Below are 25252 nucleotides of genomic sequence, written 5' to 3'. Positions count from 1 at the left end.
AAACACGAACTCATCTGTCTGATTGTGTTGGTTTGGTTACTTATTCATCTTAGGTCACTTGTGTTGACCAGTTTATAAGGTTGAATCCCCCAAACTTTATAGTATTTAAGGTTGAGGAGGATCATCAGGGGTTTCTTGATATGATGGAGAAGATTTTTTGGATGATGCATGCTAATTACTCTGAAGGTGTAGATTTTATTGTATATCAATTAAAAGATGTAGCTTATTAGTGGTATGAGGAGTGAGAAGTAATAAGGGGTGATGATATTGAATAGGCAGAGTGGCATAAGTTTAAGGTGCTTTTATGATCAATTTTTTCCTCAAGAATTGAGAAAAAATAAAGCTAAAGAGTTTGTAAACTTTAAGTAATGTAAGATAAGTGTTAAGGAGTATGCACTGAAGTTCCAACATTTTTCTCAATATGCTCCTAAATTAGTGTCTAAAATGATATCCGAAAAAGAATGTTTGCTTCTGGTTTGTCCCGTGATTAGCTATTAGAGTGTAAAGATGCAATATTGAATAATGACATATACATCCCCAGGTTGGTCGTTTATATAAAATAGGTAGAGAATGAAAAGAAGAAGGAAATAGTGATGGGAAATAGGCAGAACAAGAAGTTTAGATATTTAGAGTAGGGTGCTAATCAACAGAATAGTAGGAATGATGCTAGGCGACTAAGAAGAAGAATTAAGGAAATTCATATTCTTCTGCTAATGATCCTTATATGAAACCTTTAGATAATCATCATTTTGAGACTAGTAGTGTTCCCAATGTATAGGGTGCGCATTCTCAGGCTAGTGGAGCTCAGTCATCCCTACCTTATCATCTATATCATTTTTGTGTACAGCTTTTTCATGGTTATTTTGAGGAGGAGAGGGACTTGTGTTTCATTTGTGGTTAGCCAGGTCATCTGCAGAGAAGTTTTCCTATAGTCAAAGTTGTTACTGGAGCTAACAAGGTTCTAGTCATCAAATTTTTAGCTTCTGCACCTAAGTGTACTATCTTAGGCACTGACATTGGCAGAAATTACTTCCATGCACTTGATACTCATCAGTAATCTAAGGCATACACTGATGATATGACTTATATATTACAACTCTTCTCTCATGATGTTTATTGTTTACTTGAGTTGGGTTCTATCCTATCTTATGTGACCCTTTATATGGCTGTACATTTTTTTTAGGCCCTCAAAGTATTCCCAACCCCTTTAATGTTTCTACCTCAGTGGGTGATTTTATTATCTCTAGAAAAATCTATAGGGGTTGTGTGGTATCCATCTTTCATATACGGACATAGGTGAATTTTGTAATGCTTGATATGGTGGATTTTGATGTTATCTTAGGGATGGATTGGCTTTGTTCATGCTATGCTTCTTTGGATTTTAGGACCTAAAAGGTTAATTTTTAATTCCCTAATGAACAGATGATTGAACGGGAGAGAAGTTCCTTAGTACCCAAAGAGAGGTTTATTTCATATCTTAGAGCTTGGAAGTTAATTTCCAAAGGGTGTTTGTACCATTTGGTTTGAGATAAGAATTCTAATTTTGAAAGACGTTCTTTGCAATCTGTCCCCGTGCTTGGTGAATTTCATGTAATATTTCTTGATGAACTTTCTGTAATTTCTCCTAATAGGGAAATAGATTTTGGGATTGATCTTCTACCAAATACCTATCCTATTTTTATCCCTCCTCATAGGATAGCTTCAGCCAAGCTATAAGAGCTAAAGGAAAAATTAAGGGATCTTCTTGATAAGGGTTTCATTCTTCCTAGTATTTCTTTATGAGGTACTCCTGTACTTTTCGAGCGTAAGAAAGATGGGTCTCTTTGGATGTTTATAGACTAGCATCAACTGAATAAGGTGATACTGAAAAATAAGTACCCTCTTCCTAAGATTAATGATCTTTTTGACCATCTATAGAGTGCTAGGTATTTCTCTAAGATTGATCTTTGCTCGGCCCATCATCAATTGAAAATTTGAGAGGTTGATGTTCCCTACACTTCTTTACATACTAAGTATAACAATTATGATTTCCTAGTTATGTAATTTGGTTGACTAATACTATGGATGTTTTTGGATCTTATGAATTAGGTGTTCAGGCAGTTTTTAGATATATTTGTGATAGTTTTCATTGATGATATCTTGGTGTACTCCAAGAGTGAGGGAGATCATACCAATTATCTCTGAATTGTTGTTGCATACATTTAAGGATCAGAAGCTGTACGCTAAATATTCTAAGTATCAATTTTAGCTAAATATTGTGACCTTTCTTGGGCATGTTCTTTCTAGTGAAGGAATCAAGGTGGATCCATAGAAAGTTGAGGAAGTTAAAAGATAGTCTAGACCCACAATGCGAATCGACATTAGAAGCTTCTTGGGCTTGGGTAGTGGGTATTATAGGATGTTTGTAAAGAGTTTCTCTCTTATTGCTACCGCACTGACAAGGTTGACTTAGAATAAGGTAAAATTTCTATGGTTTGATGCTTGTGAGGGTAGTTTTGAGAAATTGAAGGAGAAGTTGACTCTTGTGCCAGTTTTGATCCTGCTTAAGGATACCAATGGTTTTGTTGTGTAATATGATGTATGTCGTATGGGACTAGGTTATTTTTTATGTATCATGGTAAGCGATATGCCTAAATTACAAGTTTTGTTAGAAAGAATAAGTGGTCGTCATCAAATATAGAACACAACTAAGTTGGGGTCGAATTCCACATGGAATGTTGTGCAAACTAAGTTTTATAGTTGTTAATAGACTGTTGATCGAAGGCTCCAGAGAAAGGGGGTTTTAAATTGTTAACAATATTTAGGTGTTTGTAACAAGTAGCATTCCAGCTAGTGAGTTTTATTACAATTACTAATTCAATGAGAGTAAACAAACTAGAGTTATGTTCACCGAGATGTTCAAGGAGACGGGGTTGTGAATTACCATAAATTTCAAGTTTATTACATTAATTGTAAGAGTTATTGAATTCTAGAGTTTACCTATTTGTTTCTCAACCTAAATGGATAATTTTCCCTTTAATTCTCTTGAACTTAAATAATGTGTTGGTCTATTCAACTAGTCTCTCATGTGGATTAATTGTTGTTAAGGCATCAACCCTTAAACCAAAGGTTATGGCCTTTAGATTCTATGTAAACCTCTTCTTTTCCCAACATACACTTTTTCTCTCAAACAAGTGATGTTCTTGGGCTCACCCTTCAAGTTTGAAACTAGGAAAAGTCATTAATATAAAGAAGGCTTTATACAATCTCAATTGAATATGAAAATTAAGTATTTTCACAACCCACAGCTATTCACATCAAGGCTCCCATAACCCTAGTTATAGGAATTTAGCCACACCTCTCAAGAGGAGAAGAAGAAATCATTGTGTTATTCATAAATAAATTTAGAGAATTACTTATAAAAGTTACAATAATTTTTCTTGAATCTCAGAGAATACTACGTTACAATCAGTTTTCAATGATAGAAATATCATAAAAAAATACCTAAATAAAACCTAAACTGGGTATTTATATGTTTCCAGGTACTGGAAATTTTAAATTTAAACTTATTAAAGCCACATAAAAGTTGATGGTCATGTTGAAGGCCTGTCAGAAGCCTGACGATCCATCACATGAACTGTCGCTAATGGTCCCAAACGGCCACTTTTTGGTTAAGGGGTGTCGGTCATGGTGACAGGTCGTCACTGTCCTGACGGTCTATCATGTAGACCATCGCTTGATGACCTGAGATTCCATACACTATTTCATCCTGATGGCCAAGTTAATGGATCATCAGAGGTCTGATTAACCTTGATGGTCACCCTGACAGTTAGCCAGTTTGATCGTCAGTGGCCTTTTTCTTCTACATTTCCAAGTTTCTTCTTCAGCTAAATCCTTGACCTGAAAACACTAGAACCCAGTATCAAATACAAAAAAAGTTGCTTGAACACGTACACTTATCCCTTGAAAAAGATGTAGAATGTTCTACCAAAATCCAAAACATCAATAAGGTTATGGGTTATGCTTCTAGGCAACTTAAATTTCATGAGAGAAATTACCAAACTAACAATATAGAGTTGGCGGTTATGGTATTTTCCTTAAAGATCTACCGCCATTATTTATATGGGGTGCATGTGGATATTTAATCAGATCATAAGATCTTGTAGTATGCGTTTACTTAGGGAAAATTAAATCTAATACAAAGGCGGTAGCTTTAATTGCTTAAGGATTATGACATAATCTTTCACTACCATCCTGCTAAAGCTAATGTGGTTGTTCATGCTCTTAGCAATTTGTCCATATGGATCTTATCTTATGTGGATGTGGAGAAAAAAGTGTTAAAGAAGGATATTCACAGGTTGGCTAACTTGGGAATTCATCTTTTGGACTCTGAGGATGGAGAAGTAATTGTTCAGGAAGCGGTTAAATCATCTCTTGGCGCTAAGGTAGAGGAGAAATAGGTTTTAGATCCCATACTTATGTAGATTAAGGATGATGTGGGTTAGTAAAAGGTTATGGCTTTTGAGATTGGGGGAGATGACATCTTAAGGTATCAAGGTAGGTTGTCTTTTCCTAATGTTGATAGGCTGTGGAAAAGGATTTTGGCTAAGGCTCATGAGTCTAGGTATACAGTCATTCGAGTTCGATGAAGATGTATCATGATTTGAATAAAATATATTGGTGTAATAATATAAAGAGAGATATGGAAAACTTTATAGCTAAGTGTATGGTTTATCGGCAAGTGAAGTTTGAACGTTTGAGGCCTGGTGGCATATCTCAAGATATAGAGTTGTCTATGTAAAAGTTGGAGATGATCAATATGGATTCCATTATCGGCCTCCCGCAGTCTCGCAATCAGTATGATTTTGTTTGGGTAATTGTGGATAGAATTACTAAATTTGCTAACTTCTTACCTATGAGGACTAACTACTCAGGAGTGGATCATACTAAGTAGTTTATTTAGGAGATTGTTAAGTTGTATGGTGTTTTGGTGTCCATCATTTCAGATCAAGGTATGTAGTTTTCTTCTCACTTTTGGCATTTGTCTCAGAATGGTTTAGGTACTCATGTGAACCTTAGAACCGCTTTCCACCCTTAAATAGATCGACAAGTGGAGCAGACTATTCAAACTTTAGAGGATATGCTAAGGGCCTTTGTGATTGACTTTAAGGGCATTTAGGTTAACCATTTTGTTCTTATTGAGTTTGTGTATAGTAATTTTTATCTCTCTAGCATCAAAATGGCTTCTTTCGTGTCTCTCTATGGTAAAAGGTATAGGTCTCCTATAGGGTGGTTTAAGGTAGGTGAAACTAGGGTTTGGTCGTGACTTGGTTCACCAAGCCATGAAGAAGGTGAAAGTGATTAGAGAAATACTTAAGACTGTCCAAATTTGCCAAAAGTCATGCATATATGAGGTGAAGGAATTTAGAATTTGAAGTAATTGATTGGGTATTCTTGAAGGTGTCTTCTATGAAAGGATTCATAAGGTTTGTGAAGAAGGGGAAGCTCATCCCCCCATTATATTTGTAAAATTAGGTTGTAAGAAGGATTGGGATTTTTGCTTATGAGTTAGAGTTACCAACAAGTTTTCCTTCTATACTCCTTTTTTTCCATGTGTCTATGCTAAAAAATTGTGCGGGTGATCCTTCCTTGATAGTGCAAGTTGAGGATGTTGGTGTAACAAATTCCTTGACTTATGAGGAGGCACCGGTCGAGATATTAGATAGCAAGTTCATAGATTGAGTAGGAAGGATGTAGCTCGGGTAAAATTTCATTGGATAAATAAAAAGGTGGAAGAAGCTACATGAGACGCTGAGGAAGATATGAATGCCAAATACCCATTCTTGTTCTCCATGTTGGATGAGAGTGCTTGTGGCATAAGTTTTGTTTTCTCTTGTCGCATTTTGAAATTGGTCATTTGATTCTAGTACATTCTTGGGAGTTTCATGCTAAAAATAGCCTGAATCCTCAGTCGAGGACAAATGATCCTAAAGGGCAAGAGGGTAATATACAACCCCTCAAAAATTTCAATGGTTTTAGGAATATTAAAAAGGTAATTTGGGATAGTTTTAGAATTTTTTGAAGGGGTTCGGGTCATTTTAGGACCTCAAGGCAGTGAGGGTTTTTGATATTGGCGTGTCATGGAGGTTAGCCTCCACAATACTAGCATGGCACAGAGGTTACACTCTGTGATAACGGCATGCCACGTCGATGTTTTAATTTCGTCAAGTTATTATTTTTTTTGGGATAAGGGGCTTATTGTCTTTTTACTCCAGTAGGCTTGTACGATCTTTAAACATAAAACAACCCCATTTTCTTCAGTTTTCAAAGATCAAACAACTCTTTTTCTTTCTCAAACTCAAAACCCAAGAACATTCAAGGGTTCTACGGTGAATTCATCACCCGAGCTCCAAACATCAAATTGTCTTCAATTCCTTTTGTATTTCAAGCATATTTCATTCCCCAACTTAAATTTTAGATTACGGTACATTTTTACTCATTATCCATATGATTTGAATTGATGGGTTTGGAAACTAGGTTGAGGGGTTTTGATTGGTATCACTTGAATTACTTTTCCCATGTTTTAAATTGATGATTTATGCTTTAATTTATGGTTTTTGGTACTGAATGGGTGCATTATTATGCGAATGGGGGACATGGGTTTCCCAAAATTGATGACTTTCTTGCTAGGTAATGGCATTAACCCCAACCCACTTTTAAAATTTTGTTTTTTTTTTAACATGGATAATTGCATAATTTAATTTATTTATAAACTCTTTGCATTGCATTAATGGGTAATTGGTTGAAATGTATTTGAAAGGCTCTTCGTGTCCATGGATTGGATTTTAAATAGAACTTGGTATTCAATTTGGTTAAATGGTGTCGTCTTGGCATAATTTGATTAGATTGAAAAAATAATTGGTATGAACATACCAAGTGATAAATGTCTTAATATAAGACTCCTCGGTTAATGGATGGGTTTATGTGAAAATTATTTTAAATTGGGTATAAATGGAATTTTGTAGCTCACTGTGAAGGCGTAGTCCAAGAGAGACTAACACTAGAAACCACGTTTTCCACCGTGGGGCTCTGTATGACCATGTTCATGGTTTACACATTATATTCTCGAGTGGATAGAACCTTGGTGTCTTTATCCCTTTCTTCAGATTCCTTTGTTTGTACAGATTACACACATTGGGGCCTTTTCAACGTTGTGAGCTATACCCATATATACTGATGGTGCCTTTAGGATGAAGCGAGCTACATAGTTAAGGTTAATTGTTTAAACTGTTATGTTCATGGCCCCATCTGTATCCCGGCATCCTATATATGTATATATAGTTTTGATTGTTTAGGGAATTAACATTATATTATCACTTTCCCAAAGTTAAATGTCAGTGCTTATCCCACTAACCGTCCATGGACACTACAAAGTTTTACAATATAGAGTCCAAAGGGTTTTATATTGCTCCTGTGTAGCATAAGGTGGCTGAGTACTCCTGTGGATTTGTTGTGAGGTGGTGAGCTTCTATATTTTTGAAGGTCTGGTCCTTTCACTAGTTTCATTACTGTTCTAGTATTTTCTATTTTCTTTTTGGTCATATTCGGGGTCATTTCTCGACTCAGTTGGTATTCCGGTTTTAGAGGCTTTTATGGACAATGTGTGTTGGATTGTTGGTTTTGACTCTTAGAACTTTCATTTGACTTATTTATCTTTTATTGCTATCTTGATTGGGTTCCTCTTTATTATTATTGTGCTCTTGGGGTTAGGCTAAAGGGATGGTCTCCGGTCCATAGTGGTCTTGAGATAACTGTCACAACTAGGCCCTGGTTTGGGCCGTGACACACAGTTCACAAAACTTTTGGAGGGGTATCATTCTTTCAAGACACTTCATAACACAAAAGAAAAATATGTCAGTTTCACTTAGCTTCCTTATTTTTCTTCTAATTAAACATAAATGAAAAATAACAAAAAACAACACATACACAACCTAAACATGTCGGATTTACTACAATCTTACTCTGGGAAAAAGAGATATGGCAACAGAAACCTCAAGAAGACATCTAGGCCCACAAGTATACCTACCTCCATCAAATAATCATGAATTATCCCCAATGCATTTGGCCACTACAAATAAAAAGAGTTAGGAACATACCTATGGCTCCTTAGGTGCATAGATCTGATATTAATCACAAATAACACATATTTTCACAAACACAGAATTTACAAAATACCTTTGTTACCACTTACCACCCAAGAAGCGCCTAATTTAACATTGTTGTATGACATAGGGACCTTCATTACTAAGACTTCATCAGGGTAGCCATAGGGTTGACCTCCAGGAGACTGTTTATTATTAAAACCACCCTCATATGAGTCGGATGCTTTATTTTTCTACGCATATTGAATGTGACTTCTTTATTGTTCAACTTAAACTTAAGGTCACCGCTTTCCATATCCACCAATGATCCACCCATGGCTAAAAACTCTTTCTATATTATGGTCATCTTAAAATCAACCTCAAAATCAAAGACAACAAAGTTGGCCGAAAAGATGAAGGTGTCCACTTTGAGCAAAACATCAAGAGATATGACCACAGGTTTCTTAATTGTATGATCTTCCATTAATAACACACTTTCATGGGCTCGGGTGGTCTCAAGCCCAATTTTTTGAACACTGCTAGCAACTTCAAGTTAATGTTTACATTTAAGTCTCACAAAGCCCTGGAAAAACCTAGATGTTTGAATAGTTCAGGGAATAGTAAAAGCTAAAATATCACCTTTTTTGGACAAGAGACTTAGATGTAATTGCACTGCAATGATGCAAGTGACCAACATTCTCATGACTTATAGTTCACTTCTTTGACACCAAATCTTGTATAAACTTTGTATAGTGAGGAATCTACTTAAGTGCTTCAAAAAGAGGGATGTTCACACTCAACTTCTTCAGCATACCAATAATCTTATTATACTCCCCTTCTTCCTATTTCTATGTCAACATTTGAGAAAAAGGTTTGGTAGGTCATTGAATGGTCTTCAAAGCTGGTTTGACCACTTTCCCCTTTCCTTTATAGTATCAAATAATTTTTTAACGCCTAATAATTTCTGTGATGTTTTACCATGTGTCAACAACTTCTCAATTTTATCTTTTGTTGTATTTTCAAGATCAATAGTAACATCCCTTGCCTTAGTATCCAAAAGCATAAAAGGATCAATAGTAGCCTTACCACTATGAGTGGTGATGTATAGTCAGTGACTGTGACTCTTTAGATTTTGAATATTATTACTCAGAAGAGTTCCTAGTTGATGCTGATTCAAAGTAGCCAATATCAGACTAAACTATTGCTCAAGCTGCTTAATCGTAGCAGAATACGATTCAAATTTCTAGCCCAGTCCTAAAATATCTACCTTAATCTTCTTAAGGAAAATATTTTTTCTCTATAAACCTTTAACCAACATTGTAAGCAATGCTTCCATCCTCGAACCAGCATAACAGTTCCCTTGTGGAGGTGGATACCAGATCAAATAAAGCATAATCCGATTGATGGCAAACTGAAATCATAACTATAATAACATCCAAAGATACTACCTCGGTTCTATTAGGTATAACATATAACTAACCGTACCTGCCACCTAATTGGGTGCCTGACTAATCTCTTGACCTACCTTCCTTAAGACCTCCACAAACATCCTAGGGACCACCCTCGATGGCTATACCAACCACCTTTAGCAGGGGGCGGTGCTACCTAAATTGGCGTAACACTCTAGGATGCTAGAACAACTTTCCCACGACTGGGCACTCCCTTAAGAAATGGCTAAAGGCCCCACAACCATAGCATGCCCCTGGCGTTGTACGGAATCCCAAAAATTTGGCTGACCTAGGGTAACCACCATGGATAGAATACCCATAAGATGAACCCCACAAAGGATGACTACTACTCTAGATAGGATGATCACTATAACTAGACTATCCTCCATCAGTAAGTTGTAGTGAGCTATGAACGGTCCTATTAGACTAACCGTGGTGACAATAAGGCTAATGCAGAGGATTCCTACCCTAAGAATCAAGTCCTCTGACCCATGATCTACTACGACTCCTATTGAAACTACCCTAATATTGTGTCCTCTTATTGTTTCCCCCTTGGGCCTCGCTATACATCTCCTCTATAACCTGAGAATTATAAAAAATCTCAGCAAAAGATCTACCAGTAGCAACTAAAATCTACCTATTTAACTCATTAAATTGATCCTCATACTTCACAACAATCATAGAGTCCTGTCCAAACTTTGGTAATTGGTATCTTAAGCATTCTTTGAGGCTACAAGGCATATACTTCTCCAGGAAGACCCTAGAGAATTGAGTCTATGTCTATAAAGGATATATAACTGGCCAAGAACCATGACCTTACCACTAGTGTGAGGCTGCCAATTCCAATTAAAAAGTAGTGTAATCCACACCATGAGTCTCAACTAGGCATAAATTACGGAGCCTTTAATCGTAAGCAACCAAGAGCTCATAAGCATTCTCGCTCGGTGCACTAGACAACCTCGATAGAGTCAATCACAAAAATCTACCCAGTATTACACTATGAGTCTCAACTAGGCATAAATTACGGAGCCTATCATCGCAAGTAACCAAGAACTCTGAAGCATTCTCGCCCAGTGCACCAGACAACCTCGACAGAGTCAATCATAAAAATCAACCAAACATATTATGCATCTCAACAGAAGTATTTGGTAGGGCAATACCCATTTGAGAAACTACTAGGGCAGGAGGTACCTCAACTCTCGAAGTCGAAACTATTAGGTTGCGCTCCTACCTCAATACCACTCTGATCCACATACTATGCACTATTAGATAGGGAACTACCAACTAATCCTAAGAGCTAAACCACTGCTTCCATGAGCAGTGAAAATGAAATAAAACCCAATAAAGCCTAGGTTGGTCCCTCGCCCACCACTAGCTAGGGTGAAGGAATCTATGGTGCAGGATTAAGAATAGGGTATGTTGAAGGCCCCTTATCATGGTCTCTGGTTGGGTCTATATCTTTCAATTGTCCTAATTCTCTAGGTCATCCATAAATTATGATAGAATACCTAGTCATTGACTTGGGGTCCTCTTCTCGTGTAGCAATAGAACACGTCCTAGCCATATTTGAAAAAGTGAAACCAAATTAATCTTTGCAAAACAACTCTAATTCATAGTACAAAATAAGTGAAAGAAGTAAAGATCTACTAAGCATGTCCTATAGCCTCCCAAAGATAAGAATTGACGTTTTTATTTTGATATGTGGGACTCTGCTAGGCACTTTTTCGTGTACAAACAATAATAGTGAACCAAGGGCCCTGATACCAATTTGTCACAACCCATATTTACAAGTCATGTGGCATCTACTTTATTCCTCTAGTAGGTAAGCCAAATCCTAGCCTGGAGCTTAAAGTAATGGGATAATATTTGGATAAATGACCAAAATATGTAAGTAAAAGCATACAATAATAAATTACAGAACAATAATAAGATGGAAGATAAATAAGAGATATAGCAAGATCCCACGACCTAGTAGTGTGGGTACAAGAGCCACTAAACCAAAAGAATACGTTTAAGATAATAGTCAAATAACATCAGTCTTGAAGATGAAAAGGCTAAGAAAAAATAGAAGAAAGAGAAAAGGTCAGCTCTAAATTTGAGATTTTACCCTGTCTCCAAACTCTAATCAGCACAATCGCACCATCAACGACGACAACTAAACGTTCGATCTACACGAAAAATGTACAGAAGTGTAGTATGATTACCAAATACATGGTACTCAATAGACATCATCAACCGACTAAGAAAAATCATAATATAAATATAATAAAAATACAAGATAAATAAACTAAGTCAACATAAGAGAGCAAATCTGGAAAAATGCTTTCAATGCTATAAATAAATAATTGGAATAACAATAACAGGAAAAAAAACATAACTATCACTACAAAATTGGTCCCCATAACATAGTAAGTGTGAAAAGTAAATAACCCAATGGAGTCCCTTATAATCCCGGAGGGTGCAATCAACAGAAGTATTAATTGAAAATATACTAAATAATTATTTCTCAAAGGCATAACCATGGATCCTTCCATACCATAAACTCCAGACTCAAACCGGTTTCTTATCCATCATAAATAACCTTACAATTTTGTACTTGAACCTAAAATCATATTATAATTTTCCGAACTTGAATCGAAACTCATATCATTATCAATGCTAGAATCAAAATGGTCTTAAGATCATAATTACTGGACGCGAAGCGGAACTAGTATCATCTCCCAAGTAACATTATAGCATAAGTCATCATTTATCTAATCTCTTAAACCTCTTAAATACAAATGTAAAAAATATGACATGTCCATTAATCTTACAGGGAGATAGTAGTAGTCTAGGCCTAAGGCGGGCTGGAGGGGCCCATTTCTAATACCCAAATTTCATTAAGGCTAATTCTACCCCTAACAAGTCTAAGAATTCTAAACTCACTATTATATATTAAATAAGACACATATTAGTCATAGGTAGAAATTCAACCTAAAGAATGAGTAACTAAGTCAAATATGCCTAATTTACGATTTCTTAATCGGCTAAAAATGTAAATTATAATGGATTTACCTCTAATAACTAATTTTTAAGCCATATCTAGAAAATTATCATAAATATACTATAAATAAGCCCAATCTATGAGAAAGGGAAACCTATCCTACCTCAATGCCAAAGAAATTTTGGTGAAATCTACTAAATCATCAATTTTCCTTGATAAGAAGCTGCCAAATGATGGCATGCTATCAAAATAATAATCTACTCATTAATACAAAAACAATGGTACCCATATTGTATTTTATGCTTTTTATCCAAAATCATGTAAAAATCTCATGTGGAACCTACTTATACAATCACACTTTCGAAACTGTCAACGTATCCTTCTATGTTTAAAGAATATTTACCCTCAAGAATGGGTAATTCCGAGTTCAATTGATGATTAAATCAACCCAATAATAATCTACGAATTTGGGGAAATAATTGAGAAAATGAATTTAATGGAAACATACCAAGAATTTGAGAAATAAATGAGAAACCCGAGCTCACAATCACCCCAAAATCTTCTAATAAATGCTCCCCTAATTTTCACACTCTCTAGGACTCTAATATCTTGTACTTGTGGAAAAATTGTGAGAAAATTGAGCTAAGAGAAATTTAATGCCACATAGGTGTATCTTTAGTGGTCACTAGACCTCTTAAGCGGTACCCACCTACCTACACACCATCGGTTAAGAAAACTAACAACCGCTTAAACGGACAAGGCTCTACTTAAATGACCTTCAACTAGAAAACGTGGTTGCTTAAGTGGCCTCTACTTAAGCGATCCAAGAGTCGCTTAAGCTGATGCACCACCTGAGAGGTGCACCAGATGGAACATGGAAAATTCTAAGTTTTCACGACCCCTTGAGATTCAAGTAAAATCTCATTAACACAAACAAACTATGCTACCCTATCAAATTCGACATTCTAGACTAAATGATGCAGTAAAAATTTCTATCTAAGATCATTTAGATAAAATGTAGAGCCCATACCCATTGGCCATTTTTTATCAATTTTCAGCCAATAGACTAGAATAAGTCCGAAAGCCTCATGAACCGAACCAAAAGTCTCCCTATCCTAAATTCAATGTTTTGAAGAACTGTTAAAATTGGCATACAAAATTGTTTGACTAAAATTTTTGCTCAATAGCTAATTGTAGTAGCAAAGACTTCAAAATAGGCAATTGTCTCTAAAATCCAATTGTACTATCTGGTAACTGAACTATCATCTTCAACAAGATATAAATGGCGTAAGGCAGCCATAGGAAAGCTCTAAATAGCTAACATGAACAAAAATGTTGAAAATAACTTAGAGGGTCATCAAAACCCATCTATAAAATTACAAAGTAGACCAAACCTTAACCGATGCCAAAGTTCACAATAATTGACAAAAATAAACTATATGTTGGACATCAATAGTAACTGAGATACATTTAAAAAAACATTGACATAACTTAGTTAATAGGGATAAATCCAAGGTTTCGAAACTTAATACCACACCCTAAGCTCATAAATACTACATCATACAAAAATATAACGGTACTAATTTACTAAAATAGCATCTTAATTGGATAAATATGGCATGGGATATTTCAAACGATGCAAAAATTACAACTACCTGCCCAAAATAGCATAATAACATATCAATGGTAATAGGGCAGTGCGGGTGCAATATGGTGTGGGTTTTAGGGTATGTGGGGCAGTGCAGGTATTAGGATATATAGTTGCGGGGCGGGTTGGAGTAAGTTCATTTTAAATGGTGCGGGGAGGGGCAGATTGGGGGTATATATGGGTTTAAATTAGAAAAAAACTAAAATTTTGTATTATTCACGCGAGTCTGCCTAAAATTATATGTATTCTTCACTTAAAATTTTATTATACTTTAAACGACATATATAACACTATAAATAAATAATTTCATAACTTTTTCTTTTCAAATAAGTAAAATAATTTTATAATTCAAAATATCAAACAAAAGTTTAAAGGTTTTTCCTTACTAAATCACTCTGTTGTGCATAGCATATTTAATTTATCTATAGGAAGGACTTGAAAATATTGTGGATTCCAATAGAGTTACAATTTTATTTTTTTTTTAAAAAGAAAAAAGTGTGGTGGGGTGAGGTGGGTGGGTATGTGTGGGTATAAAGGTGGGGCGGGTTTATGTGGGTTACAAAGTGATGAGGTGTGGTGTAGTGATGTTTTTAAATTCGCGGGTTTAGAAATAAATCCACACCACACCCTCACTGCACTGCGCCATTGCAACACTTAATACAAAACAATTCCTATAAATGAGCTTATTCTAAATATAGGGTAAACCTAACCTACCTTGATGCCAAAGCTAAAATGTTGCTCTGAGAAGCCTCTGAATAGTGCCCCATTAGAACCCGAACTTGAATAACTTGATATAGATAATTAATTTTCCGTTCTGTAGTTAAAGTATAACGTCTTTCCATAAAACGTTCCTTCAATGTGAATTTGGAAATGTGTATGGCATATTTAAGAAACAAAACATCCAGATCTTTGATATTCAAGAATGAAAAATAAGAGAAGGGTGGGTCATGACCCAATTTCTCAAGTCATGATGGCACCTACCATAACGCGCCAGTAGGCAAGCCAACCCATAGTTCGGAACAGCTAGTACCAGACAACTAAATAATATAAGGAACAAAATGTGGAATAAATGACATAAAGATCAATGTATAATAGAATCCTAAAACCTAGTGGTATCAGTACAAGAGCTTCTAATATCATAAGAGTACAAAAGAGAAACAACAATGACTGATACAACTTATGTCTAAACACACTATAGAGATTAGCCTAATACAAAAGAGAGAAATAAGTAATACTCCAAACATCAGGAGTTTACTCTAAGTCTCTGGACCATGGCTGCTCTGCATGATGCACACATCAATGGACATAATCCTTACTAAGATCTATAGGTTGTTGAAGTGTAGTTTGAGTACCAAACTAATGGTACTCAGTAGGCAACTGCCAACTGAGCTCCAAAGATAAAGTAGATATATAGAACATATAAATAGAATGAAATCTGCACCCAAGAGTCCAGAAATCATATAACAAGTCAATGAGAATAATAAGGGTCAACTATCCTTCTCAAGTGCAAGAGTCTAACACAATAAAACTAAGGAAGTATTAGGGTGAACTATCCTATTCCATCCACAATCAATAGACATCAATGCTATGCTATATATCCTAGGCCAATATACAAATAAAAGGAGAAAGAAAGATATATAGCATTATACAAGGTGAGTAAACGACTATTCAATATGAAAAATGAAGAAATATATATATATATATATATATATATATATATATATATATGTATGTATAAGAGTCTAACACAATTAAACTAAGAAAGTATCAGGGTGACCTATCCTATTCCATCCACAAGCAATAGACGTCAATGCTATGCTATATATCCCAGGCCAATAGACGAATAAAGGGCGAAAGAAAGATATATAACAATATATAAGGCGAAGAAATGATTATACAATATACAAAATGAAGGAAGAGATATACGGTAGTACCCTATCTAAATATAGATATATATATATATAGATATACACATACATACGAACACGAGGTCATGCCAAGCATAACCTAGATCATCATGTTCTCATTTAAAGGCTTATTATATTACTACCAGGATTTAATACTACCATACTCAGGGGTTCTAATCCAGAAGGATAGACATGAAATAATCGTGTACAATAATGTCATCATAAGATAGAAGAAACCATAGACATACCTCAGATCTCGATACCAGATCAATGACCAATCTATCATAAGCTAGCCTTAATAATAATCATAACAATGATAATAATAATATTAGTAACAACATAAATCATCGACTAATCAGAACAATCAAGTACATATCCGAGCCTATGCATATCCCCACTACCCAAACTCGGAAAGTTCAATCAACATACAATAACTCAATCCATACTCTTTACCCATATATATGCAATTATTCAATATCGGATGATAGATATAGGTGCATACCGGTGATAAGCGATGCAAATGGAGGAATGAATGCAAAGTACACAATCAATATAATAATCTCATCATTATAAACATCTCCATTATAACTCTTATCATCATGACAATCATAAGTGTAATCAACCTCCGGCCTTTCCGAATATCAATGCAATATTATAGTATCCTCCGACCTTGTTGGGTATCAATATCATTATCACGATATCCTCCATCCTTGCCGGGTATCAATATCATCATCACAATATTCTCTGGCCTAGACAGGTATCAATATTATCATAACAATATCTTCTTGCCTTTTTGGGTATCAATATCATCATCACAGATGCTCCGACCTTGTCAGGTATCACTATCATCATCACAATCTCCTACGACATTGCCGAATATTAATATCATAATTACGATATCCTCTAGCCTTGCCGTATCATTATCATTATCACAATATCTTTCAGCTTTTTCGGGTATCAATATCATCATCACAATATCCTTCTACCTTTTTGGGTATCAATATCATCATAACAATATCCTTAGGCCTTGTCGGGTGTCAATATCATCATCATAATATCCTCCGGCCTTATGGGGTATCAATATTATCATCAGAATTCCTCCGGCCTTTCCGGGTATCAATATAATCATAAAAATAAATACATATATATTTATAGACATATAATAAGTTCACGGGGTCAAGATGTGGCAATAGGAAGGTAAATCTACAAGCCTATTAATAGACTCATAATCACAACCGTATCATCATAAAATATCTAACTTGTCAATACTTCCTAATATTTGTTATTAGTTAACCAATGCTTATGATCATTAAACCACTAATTCACTAGTCTTCACATGATCTCTAATTATTAACCTAAACATTGACCTTCACATAATCCTTATTCATGTGATAGAAACTAATCATTATATAATAAGTAACCAATACCCTACATTTAGTAAAGATTCATCTTAGAACATAATCGCTATTCAACCACTACTCAACATTATCAATTAATTATCCTATATCCGTTAATAATTACTACTAAACACATTACCATTTGTCATCTAACCATCTTTATTTAACTAACACCATTCTTTAATTAACTATCATTTAGCTACTAATCCTAGCTTATAAACCATTCATCATTATTTACTAGTCATCTTTTATCACCAAAGTTGCTTATTATCTAGCCTCATTAATACATAATTCCACATTTAACAACTAATCGACATCACGGACTTAGTCATCAATATAAAAAATTTTCACCTATGCTAAACCCGACATCATTATTAGCCATGTATCAACCATCTCTAGCTACCATATTTCAACTACACAAGGTTCATTAACTAGAACATAGATTCCTAACCATTAAGTGCGATAGTAACCTAATTGACAACTAGCTACCGCATAGCTTAACCCTTAAGTAGGAAGAACATTCATAAGATAACATTACAGATATAATCACTTTAATTACCGATATAATAATCATGAATGTACCAACTATATGCATGCTATCAGCAATATCCAAATCAATAAAGTCATAAGCAACATACCGCATATTCCTCCCTCTCATACAAGAGTGATGTGTATATAAACATAGATGTGCATATTCATAAGTTGAAATTATATCCTTTACAAGGATAAACACTCGTTGGATATCTAATCATTATCATAACATGGCCCTTGGCCAAATAATATGTCCAAAATAATCACAACATCATAATCACAGCCTTAGGCCCATATACATATCTAATACTGATATCGACAATCATATTTATAAGTTGTGGTATATCTCTACTAATCTCACATATAGAAGAAATAATATCAATAAACATGCAATCATCTCTTATATAGGAGGCATCTCATATCTAGGAGGTATAATATCAATAAGCTTGTAATCATCTCTCACATAGGAGGCATCTCACATCTAGGATACAAAATATCAATAAGCTTGTATTCATCTATAAGATATCTCATGTCAATAGGTCATACAACATGACTTATGAGGAGTTTCACCTCAATAGGTCCAACATCATATCTAAGAGGAATAGCATCTCAATAAGCCCAAAATCATATCAAAGAGGAATAACATCTCAATAGGCCCAACATCATATCTAAGAGGAATAGCATCTCTATAGGCGAAACATCATATGTTAGAGAAATAGCACTTTGTAGGCCCAACATCATATGTTAGAGGAACAATATCTCTAAGGACCCAATATTATGTCTAAGAGAAAATATCATCTCTATAAGCCAAATATCAAGTCTAAGAGGGAATAACATCTCTATCGGTCAAACAATATATAAAGAAGGAAGTAGTATCTCTATTGCCCCAAATATCATATCTGGGGAAAGTACATCATCTTTCATTAAGCTATGAAGTAACATTATACTAAGGTTTACTAATCTCCACTACACCTAACATCCACAGATAAGTCCATAAGGCTAACACAAGTCTTGGCCTACATCACAGGTACATGACAGCTAAAACATGGAATTTGATTCCAAGATTTGGCCAATGCCTCGGGTTGCACCTATAATCCAATTTCCGCAAATGAAATATGTAACAATACTAAATTCAGCTTTTCAAACACGTTGGCGATGTTAGATTTTCAATTCAAAGTTATTCAACCAAATGAGGGTGCCACACCTAAATTTTAAAATTTTTAACTTTCCAATCCATAGGTCAAAATGACCTCGAGTACATTGGGACCAGAAGCAAAGGTATACCTATCCTAAAATTGATATTTCAGATGTGTTAGCAAAGTCAAAATTTGCATTGAAGATCATTTCTCTTAAGTTTTCACCAGTGGCCATTTGGAACCAGCGAAGACTTCTAAATAATGAATTGGTTCTAAAAACCAAAAATACAGCCCGATAACCAAACCTTCAGTCCCAACAAGTCATAAATAATGTAGGGAAGTTATGGAGATGCTAAAGATAAGCATAAATATGGAAAATGACCTAAAGGGTCATTACATTATCCACTACTAAAAGGACTTTTGACCCCAAACGTCAATAGATAGAAAGAATCTCAAAAGCTCGAAGGGATGAGATACTGGGCCTGCATGCTCCAAGCATGATTTAAAGATAACGTCAGCTGAGAGAAAATACTTCTAAGAGATTTTTCCACAGGTATTCCTTTTTCAATCAGCACTTTCATAATACCTCCAAATAGCCAAAATTTAACTTAACCGCTAACAGGCCTCAAACTGAACCAGAAGACTAATGCATGCACATCTGAACCACATTATACTAATACCATCTCTCTATCTGCATAAATCAACAAAATCATATTTGAGCCAAAGCTAACCCAAGTTACGAGTCATGCCACCAAATCCAAATCCAAATATAACCTTTCTTTACCAGTTTGCATATACTATCTACTCCAAGCCAGGAGGAAAATCAGTTGAGTCTTGCCCATGTGGTCTCATCACAGAGAACTCAAAGAACTAAAGGTGATCTACTGAATGTCCATACGAAAAATAAGGGAATAACTCATAAGGCACTGTCTAGGTACATAAATGGAGATAATCGAGGAATGCTATCCATGCCAATACGGCAATCAACACTGATGAAAATTAGACTAAAATTTTGAAATCTAATGTAGAACAACTCATTACTAAATATTCCACTACATGATATATCATCCACAGAGAATGATGTCATACTGAATCTAACTTGACTATACTACTCCCATCGAGTAAGCGATCTAAAATTCACAAAGAAAAATACAACTCGAGGTCAATTCTTAAATAACCAATATGGGGCCCGTGGGCTATCATCTAAACACTTATCAGCTATAATCCAACTAATGTCAAGAAGAATGAATAGGCAATTATGGATTAGGCTCAACCAGCCTATAAATGAAATCTGAACAAAGGCAAGTCTAAAACAAAAGCTGCATGCAAGCTCAATATACTAAGCTGAAATCTCAATACCAAGGATGAATCGCTCGATCTCAACTACCCAAACCAAACCTAAAGACGGGTAGGAATTAATGCTTCCAATCTATCATACTTCCAAGGCATCAAATCAAGAACTAAGCTGATAAGGCTATACCAATGTCAATTATCCCAACTCGACTCTTGCATCCAAATATGACATTTCTGAGATAAATCATACCAATCCACAGTCGAGACATATCTGAAGAGAAAAAACCACCAAAAGGATAAATACTGACTGAGAATACAATCAACCAAATCTATCTCAGCTACAGGGTACAAAATATAACCACAAAATAAGAATCCTGCCAAAAGATGAGTCACTGTCTGAAATATAAATAACTCAGTCCATAATCTCTAAAGGGCATGAACTTTCCTAACATACTCAAAAATATCCCAAGGTTAATACCACACGAGAAAAGGAAAAAGCTCTGGCAACTCATAGAAATACAACTTTAGCCGATGACTAACCAATCTAACACTCCATCTCCACAAGGAATAGCCACAAATATATATCATCAAGAAGAAACACTTCACTAAGCTTTATTAGGCCTAAAAACTCTAAAATAGGGTTTCCCCAAATCCACCCTATATCATATCATCGAAGAAGGAATACCAATCTCAAAACTAGGGTCAAACTCAAGACCACCACAAAAAATCAACAACTTGAGATCGAGAATTTCCAATTTGCACACTTAAGAAGCGATCACAAGAAAGACCACCTACCTCTACTTCTCTAAATCTATTTAAGGCAAAACCATATCGAAAGGAATGAGCATCCAATCTCCATACTAACAATAAGGGCGACCCATCACAAGTGAACCAACCCAACAAATCTAAGAGATGAATCCATGACATCTTAATATTAATGTCAAAATTATTTTCGGATAATGGACTAGTCACAATGAAGAACGGACCTCAAGTTGGTCCTTCTAACAAATGGGTTATATAAAAAAGGATAGCCGAAGCAAAAGCCTTCACAACCTAGGAGGCACATCTAAAAATCTTGAGCTCGATAATGGGTAATATAACTAAATTATCGACTGAAAAACCACAAAGAGCCACAGAAGTTCAACTTACCTACGATACTATAATCATCCCTTGATTAATCAAATACAACTAACCAAGAGGGAACACGATCAATCTCGCCGTGCTAGGGGAAAAAATTATCACATCGGGCTATATCTACTCAGGCCACCAAATAATATTACAAGAAAAGAAAAGTCTGGCTAGATAATAATAGTTTATACAAGTACCTAGTAAGAATAAATTACACTAAGAAATAATATCAAAAAATATCAATAGCCTCATATGGTGGTAGAAATAGCAATAACAATATCAAAATCAAGATACTGAACAGGCGGTACCAAAATGAACATCAATATCATGTACCAATCAAGGGTCATAATAGGGTTAATGTACTGAGATAAATAGGACTCAAACCCAAAAACTACACCCATAGGGGAAAATATCCATATAGATCTACTCCATCCACTACTTAAATAAATAAACCACAAAGTAGTAACAAAATCATAAATTTAACAATAAGGCCTATAATGACCAATCTCAATTCATCAATGCATCTAATCATCAATAGGTTTGAAAACCCCAATACACATAATAAGAGATAAATGCGGGAAACAAAAGTACACTATCGTGGTGACATCTGCAATTACATACCTAATGAGAATAGGAAACATAAATCTGAATGGGTCCAACTCAAATCAAACGACTGAATCTCAACTGAGGTGCCATACATACTACCTCTAAGCCAAGGATAGAATTTGGTAGATACGAATATTAAAATAGGATCCTTGGTTTGAGCCGGATGTGGAGACTACTATAGTGGTTGCATGGATCTCCATCCCCGATTTACCTTCTAATTCTTTTTGCTAAAGAGGCAATTTTTTCAATAGCTTCAACTGTTGGAAAACCTCTAATAGTTGATATGGAAACAAAGAATAAGACAAGACCTAGTTGTGCCAGAGTAAATATAGAGGTAGATTTGGTAGCTAAATTACCTTAACGAGCTAGAATAAATCAAGAAGATGATGCAATAGGAGAAATAAGGTTTAAATGGTTACAAATTCAATATGAATATATGCCCAAGTATTATAAGGAGTGTTGTTTACAGGGTCATGATAAAGATACTTATTGGAATAACATCCTGAATTACATCTGGAGCAAATGGAGGAATATAAAAGGCAAGTCAACAAAGGGAAAAAGATATAGATAAAGAAAAAGGTAAGGTATTAAAAAATTGAAGGAGGATACATAGATATAAGAAGAAATGGCTCACTAGAGGAAATAAGTACAAAAAAGACAAGTATGGACATATATTGGGAGAGGTAGAGAAAGAGGACAAAATAGATGTCCACATGTCTAATTCTTTTGAATCATTAACAAATGAAGACACGGGAGTGGATATTATTAATGGAAATTAGCAGGAGGAAGTTCTTGAAAAAGGAGAAAATAAGAGAGCAAGACAAGCAGAGTACGAAGGATTGGGTCACTAGTAGCTTTGGTAGTAATAAACTAAATGAAAATAACCCAGAAAAATAAGAGATAATAGCCACAATGGAAGAATCTCACAGAAATAAGAATGATAAACAAGTAGAAAAAGTTCATGTAACAACAGATGAACAAGTGCAGAAGGAGAACAAGAGTATAGAGGAATCAATACAGCTGGTAGTAGTGGAAACTAAGGATGAGTCAACAGTGGTAGAAGATATATTACCATTGGCCATTCATGCAGATAATCAATTGGAGTATGATAACAAGGCTAAGATTTGAATAGATGAGGATGATCTAGAAGACGCTATAAAAAGGTTGCAGTTGAAGGCAACCTGTCACCAAAGCAAGTAGATATTCTAAAGCAGAAACATGGGATGTAGAAAAGAAAAGAATAAGGATTAAAAATATCTTCAACGCAGAATAGGAGTTCTATAAATAGAAAATCCAAATGAAAGCTCTTATCTAGAATATTAAGTCAGTCAATACTCAACAAACATTCATAAGATTGACTAATCTTCATAACAGACACTATTTTTATTACATTGGCTCGATGTAGTCATTTTAGAATAATCAAACACTTGAAGATTACAGAAGGAAATTAGGAATAAAGCATGCAATTGCTAATGGATCAGAAAAAATTTGGGCCTTTTTTAATGAGATAATTACTCTTTTAGCGGTCGCAGATACAGAATAACATTTAAATTTGAAGTTGCATATCTAAGAAACTGATATGGTTGTTTTGTTAACTTTAGTTTATTCTAAATGTTCCAAATTGGAAAGAATGGAATTATGGGAATATTTGGGAGAGATGAATAATAACATTAATGAACTTGGTGTATGGGAGGTGATTTTAATGTTTTTATTAACGAAGATGAAAACTTGGGGGGCCTCCCAGTTACTTTTGATGAATTAAAGGATCTTAAGTAGTGTGTGAATATGTGCAACCTTACAGATGTAGGATTTGAAGGTAGTAAGTTTACCTGGTGTAATGCCAGAATTGATAAAGATTGTGGTTGGACAAAATTCTATGTAATGATAAAATGAGGGATTTTTTTCAGTAATTGAGGTTGAACATCTGATTAAAAGTGGGTCAGACCACATACCTTTGTTGGTCAATTTTAAAAAAGGAACATAAAGGGATTACTAAGCTTTCAGATTCATAAATATGTGGCTTAAGGAGGAAAGGTGTATAGAAATAATAAGGCTGAACTAGTCAACTAATAAGCAAGGAAACCCCTTTATAATATTTTATCATAGATTGAAGAAGGTTAAAGCAGTATTAGCAAAATGGAGTAGAGAAAGCTTTGGGAATATATTCCAAAAAATTGCTACTTTGGAGAATATTATTAAAGTCAAGGAACAACAATTAGAGATGTCACCATCAGGTACAAATAGGGAAGCTTTGTTCAAGGCTTAAGAAAATTCAATATTCAACTTAAAGGAGAGGAGGAATTCTATTAAGAAAAAATAGGATTGCAATGGTTCAAAGATGGGGAAATAAATACCAAATTCTTTTATGTTGTGGTCAAGGGGAGAAGTAATAGAATGAAACTAAAGAGAATCCAAAATGTAGAGGGTCAATGGCTGGAAGATCAAGTTATCATTTTAGAAGCAGCTGTTAGTTTTTTTTAGAAGCAGTTTGAGAAAGAAAAGGCCAATAATGATTTTTTATACTGGAGGAGCTACCACAAGTCATTTCTAAGGATCAAATTGCAGACTTAAATAAAATTCCTAAGTTACAGAAAGTAAACAAGCAGTAATAGGTTTGAATAGAGATAGTATTGCTGGCCTAGATGGGATGACAGGTGCTTTTTTTAAAATTATTGGATCTGATGTTTATTTAATGGTTGTTTCTTTCTTGTGTAGGTATGAATTACCAAGATTTGTAACTCATACAAATTTGGTACTTCTAACTAAGAAATTAGTAACTAAGACATTTTAGATTTCAGACCAATTTCCTTAAGATACTTTGTAAATAAAGTTTTTTCTAAAATTATTCATGAGAGATTAAAGAAGTATTTACCTGACATTATATTTGAAGAGCAAGTTGGATTCGTTCAGGGGAGAAGTATTGCTGAAAACATTTTTATTGTTCAAAAAGTTATTTCTGAAATCAGGAAAAGGGGCAAGGTTCCAAATATGGTGATTAAACTTAATATGATGAAGGCTTATGACAGGGTGGACTGGGTGTATCTTACTAAGGTTT

General features: G+C 34.9%; 1 long non-coding RNA gene across 3 annotated transcripts in view; it reads right to left on the bottom strand.

Moving 5' to 3' along the window:
• LOC124888000 overlaps positions 1–25252 on the bottom strand; it is a 55296-nt gene that overhangs the window by 27603 nt on the left and 2441 nt on the right. The window contains exons 3-4 of one of the 3 annotated variants that reach the window (XR_007045810.1): positions 11676–11736; positions 3347–3879 (exon numbers count right to left, since the gene is read on the bottom strand). This is a non-coding gene — a long non-coding RNA (uncharacterized LOC124888000). Of the gene's footprint in view, positions 1–3346; positions 3880–11675; positions 11737–25252 lie in introns of those variants that run through there. The other 2 variants (XR_007045811.1, XR_007045809.1) reach the window with 2 other exon arrangements.

Source organism: Capsicum annuum, chromosome 10, assembly GCF_002878395.1.
Source record: "Capsicum annuum cultivar UCD-10X-F1 chromosome 10, UCD10Xv1.1, whole genome shotgun sequence".
Classification (NCBI taxonomy): domain Eukaryota; kingdom Viridiplantae; phylum Streptophyta; class Magnoliopsida; order Solanales; family Solanaceae; genus Capsicum; species Capsicum annuum.
This window is presented reverse-complemented; position numbering and strand designations above follow the sequence as displayed.